We start from the raw sequence: 5,327 nt of genomic DNA, 5'->3' as shown, positions 1-5,327 counted from the left end.
TTAGAATTTCTCATCTCTGTTCATGAATGAGTAATAGAATGTTAGAAATTCTGAGTACCTGTGAAGAAGAAGATGGCATGTTGAGCCAACCTGGAAATCAAGGTTTACTGCTTTGACTTGAACTTGTCTTCCATGTAAATCAAAACAGTGCCACTTAATGGTGTTACAGATCACTCCTTTTTGCCATTTTTAGAATTTCATATAAACGGAATGTATTATATAAAATTTGTAACTGAGTTTTTACTCCACCAGTCTCCAGAGATACAGCCCAGGTTGCTGCATGAGTTACAAGCTCATTTTTTTCATTGTTGATTAGTGTTCCATGATGTAAGTGTACTAATAGTTCAATTATTCATCTGCTGGAAATATCTGGACTAACTACAGGTTTGATTATCATGAAGAAATCAACTTCTAACATATTGGTACAAATTTTTATGACTTTTTCTCCCTCTCTCTTTTAAGATTTGTCAATTTAGCTACAGGTTTGTGAATTTTATGATTTTTCTCATAAGAAGCCATATCTTCGGTATACTTATGCTTTTCTGCTTTTATCTTTATTACATCCTTTTCTTGCTCAACTTTTTTTTTTTTACATTTAAAAAAATGTTTTTTCCAGTCCTGGGTTTGAGCTCAGAGCCTGAGCACTGTCTTTGGGCTTTCTTAAGACCAGAAATTTACTACTTAAGCTGAAGCATCCCTTATGACATTTTTTTAAAATTTTTTAAAAGCACTTTATTAAAATGTTTCTCACAAACTAGGAGAGATCTTGTTTGCCAGTAACAGAAAAATCCTATTTTCCATAATAAAAAGCACCCAAGAGAATGTGGTACAGCTCATGCCCTCCAGTTCTCAGAGCTCTGGAGACCACGCAGTCCAGGCAGTCGTGTGGCGGCGCCCAACACACGAGCAGGGCCTACCAATCCTTCATATCTCCTGAAGTCACACAGGTCACTAACTTGGCTCATCAAATACCCATCGACTCTTGCAACCTCACAGACATACAAAATACTCAATACTGACTTTTATAAGACAAGATTATGAAAGCAGTAGAGCAAAATGTCACTAACTGAAGAATCAGGAATTCCTTGTTTCAGTTGGCTTCCAAAGTGCAGGCTACTTGTCTTTATGAGAGAAATGTCCGAACAGTGCCCTTGATTATACCCCTGCAAATGGGGCATTTTCTCAGAGAAGGAGCACACGCCTGGCACACCACCAGATGGCCACAAGGGATGAATACAACAGAGACTTCCCTGTCCATACACACTTTACAAGTTCTTTCTTCTTGCAGTCTTCTCAGCTGCTCTTCCAGTGACAGACCTGAAACATCTTCTGTGGGAATATACTTCATTTTCTTTTCCACAAATAAGTTCTCATATAATGCAGAATCAATTTCTTGAAGACAATTTTTGAAGATGTTGGCTGCAGCATTTCCTTTAACTAAAATGGTATCTATCAGTTCTCTTGCTTGTAAAGGTATCTGTGTTTTTTGTTTAATGATATCATGCTCCTGTTTATTAATTACTTTAGCCTTTAAGAGATTATCCAGGATAGGAAGGACACATGTCAATTGTTGAAACAGAGCCATTCTGTTCTTCCGAATTAATGACAAGTCATCTGATGCTATCTCCTCCGCTTGTCTTTCCTTCTCTTCTTCTCTTCTTTCATCTTCTGCATTAAGAAGGGCCGACACAATGTCGTTAACGGTTTTGTAGTTCTCCCCCGTGGTGAGGATTCTACTCTGAACAGTCTGTCTCACGAGGCTTCTACTAAAGCCCATCTCCAGAGCAGCCCTCACCACTGGTGTGTTCATCATGACTGCATGACATTTTTTTTTATGTACATGGGAAATAGAACCCAGTGCATGCTAGGCAAACACTCTGCCACTACGCCAAACTCCCAGCCCTTATCTCAACATTTTTGAGGTTAGAGCTTAAATTGTTGACTTGCTACCTTTTTCTGTTTCCAGTCTACATAGTTACAATCATAAATTTCCCTTTCAGCACAATGGTAACCATATCCTTCAGATTTTATATATTTTATTTTCCATTCAACTAAGTGCATATATCTTTTTTTCTCTGAGGCTTCTTCTTTGGTATTTAGAAATGTGTTGCTTAATTTATAAATATTCAAAGATTTTATTATTATCTTTTTAATTTCTAGTTTGATTCTGTTATGCTTGGAGACCAGTCCATAAAATTGTTTTGTAATTTTTGAGTTATTTCTAGGACCCAGGTATGGTGCATCTTATTAGATATTCTTTTTTTCTTTTTATGTGCTAGTCATGGGTCTTGCACTTGGCCCTGAGTTTTTTCACTTAAAGCTTCTGCTCTAGTGCTTGAGTCAAAACTCCACTTCTGGCTTTGTGGTGGTTAATTAGAGAAAAGAATCTCATGGACTTCCCTTACCTGGGATGGCTTCAAACTGCCATCTTCAGTTCTCAGCCTCCTGACAGAATGGTGGCATGAGCCACCCGTGCCCATCTTAGTAGCTGTTTTGTAGACCTCTCTGGTTGGTAGAATGCTCTAATAATTTTGCTAAGAGGGTTGAGAGTATAGCTTAATGGTAGACCAAATACTTAGTGTACAGAAGGCTCCAGATTTTATTTCAGCACCCAAACCAACCCAACCAAACAGCAACAAAAATCCAGTAATTACAACAGCAATCAATTAGACTATGTTAAGCATAGTTAAATTTTCTACCCCTTTGCTGATTTTCTAGTCATTCCATTAAGAGTTGAAAAAGGTATTGAAATTTCTTTCTTTAATTATGGATTATCTATTTCTCCTTTCTTTTGAAAATGTTTTATTTCACATTTTATGATTGTTACATACACATTTAAGATTGTTGTGATTATTTTTAGTGGATTAGACTGCCTTATCCATAAAAGATTTCTATCTTTGGTAATTTTGCTTACTATAAAGTCTGTTTTGATATGCAACCACTTCTTTCTTTGACCAGTATTATATATGCATATTTTGTATGTATATATGTATACATATATCTTCCTTATAAATATATATCTTCTTTTTCCTTTCAAGGTCCCTGTATTATTGCATTAAAAATGAGTTTCTTCGAGATACCTGTGTTATTGAATTCAAAATGAGTTCCTTCCTTACATAAGTTGGGATGAAGTTTTAAGATTTTACTCTGGAAATATCTATTTTATTGAATATATTTAGACAGTGGACTTTTAGATTTTGTGTAATTAATGATATATTAGAACTTGATATATATTGTTTATTTGTTTGTTGAATTTCCCTGCAATCTCTTTCTGACATTTTAGTGTATTTATTATTTGGATATTATTTTATTTGGATATTATTTTATTTGGATATTATTTTATTTGGATATCATTTTGTGTGCCTATAGCATTTTTTTTTGCCAGTCCTGGGCTTGAGCTCAGGGCCTGAGCACTGTCCTTGGACTTTCTCAAGGCTAGTTCTCTACCACTTGAGCCTCAGTACCACTTCCAGCTTTTTTCTATGTATGTGGTGCCGAGGAATTGAACCCGGGTCTTCATGCATGCTAGGCAAGCACTCTACCACTAGGCCAAACTCCCGGCCCCAGCCTATAGCATTTTTGAATGAAATAGTGATGAAAGAGTTGATATAGGTATTACACTCATTTGCATAATTTAACAATCTACTGATATACTTTCATTAGTAACAATGAAATGTAAAATATGTAAACTGCCTTTTATGTTTCTGTTTTGTGTATGTTGGGTCATTGGGGCTTGAACTCAGCCTGGGTGCTGTCCCCGAGCTCTTCAGTTCAAGGCTACAACCCTAGCCCTGGGCCTGGGCGTTGTCCCTGAGCTCTTCAGCTCAAGGCTACTGCCCTACCCTTGAGCCAAGCCCGACTTTCCCTTTCTAGAGGTTAATTGGTGATAAGAGTCTCAGGTCTTCATGATTCTGTATTTAAAGAATCCTATAGATTCTACTCCCAAGCTCCTTGAGCTGATTCAAAACTTTGGAAGAGTAGCAGGCTATAAAATCAACCCTCAAAAATCAACTGCCTTCCTTTACGCCAACAGTGAGAGGAACGAGGCAATAATCAGGAAAGCAACTCCTTTCGCAATAGCCTCAAAGAAAATAAAGTACCTAGGAATTAGCTTAACTAAGAATGTAAAGGACCTTTTTGACGAAAACTTTAAAACCCTAAAAAAGGAAATTCAAGCAGAACTAAGGAAATGGAAAAACCTCCCATGCTCCTGGATTGGAAGAATCAACATCGTGAAAATGACAATCTTGCCAAGAGCTATCTACAAATTCAATGCAATACCCATCAACATCCCAATGGCATTCTTTAAAGAAATAGAAGAGGCAATCCAAAATTTCATATGGAATAATAAAAGACCCCGTATAGCAAAAACACTTCTTAGCAGAAAGAACAGCGCTGGAGGAATATCAATTCCAAACTTTAGACTCTATTACAGAGCTATAATTCTCAAAACAGCTTGGTACTGGCACAGGAACAGGCCTGAAGACCAATGGAATAGAACTGAGGACCCAGATATTAAACCACAGACCTATGGCCACCTAATCTTTGACAAGGGAGAAAAAAAATAGAATGGAAGAAAGATAGCCTCTTCAACAGTGGTGCTGGCAGAACTGGTTAAGCACCTGCAGAAAACTAAAGCTGGATCCTTTTTTGTCACCCTGCACTAGAATTAACTCCAAAAGGATCAAAGACCTGGAGGTAAAAGCTGACACACTGAAAACTCTACAGGAAGGAATAGGAGATACACTAGGCCTCCTTGGCACAGGTTGAAACTTTCTTAATAAGGACCAAGAATCACAACAAATCAGAGAAAGGCTGGATAAGTGGGACTGCATTAAACTGCAGAGCTTTTGTATGGCAAAGGACATAGCTAGTAAACTAATCAGGAAGCCTACAGAGTGGGAGAAGATCTTCACCAACCAAACAACGGACAAAGACCTCATATCTAAAATATATCAACAACTCAAAAAATTGAATCACTCCAAAACCAACCTCCAAAGTAACAACCATCCCATTAAAAAATGGGCCAAAGACTTAAAGAGAGTCTTCTCTGAAGAAGATACAAAAATGGCCTATAGACACATGAAGAAATTCTCCACATCTCTGCTCATAAAAGAAATGCAAATCAAAACAACTTTAAGATTCCACCTCACTCCAGCTAGAATGGCCAGGATCAGGAAAATGAATGACAACAGATGCTGGAGGGGATGTGCCCAGGAGGGATCACTACTACACTGTTGGTGGGAGTGCAAACTCGTTCAACCAGTATGGAAAGCAGTGTGGCAGTGCCTCAAAAGGCTAAACATAGAACTCCCCTATGACCCAGC

General features: G+C 37.6%; 1 pseudogene; it reads right to left on the bottom strand.

Moving 5' to 3' along the window:
- Positions 1-725: 725 nt before the first annotated feature.
- Positions 726-1,813, bottom strand: LOC150060137 (baculoviral IAP repeat-containing protein 2 pseudogene; annotated as a pseudogene).
- Positions 1,814-5,327: the final 3,514 nt, after the last annotated feature.

This window comes from Megascapheus bottae, chromosome 8 (assembly GCF_031878675.1).
Source record: "Megascapheus bottae isolate mThoBot1 chromosome 8, mThoBot2.hap1, whole genome shotgun sequence".
In the NCBI taxonomy this organism is placed as follows: Eukaryota; Metazoa; Chordata; class Mammalia; order Rodentia; family Geomyidae; genus Megascapheus; species Megascapheus bottae.
The sequence above is the reverse complement of the archived record's forward strand: the minus strand, read 5'-3'. Positions and strand labels throughout refer to the sequence as shown.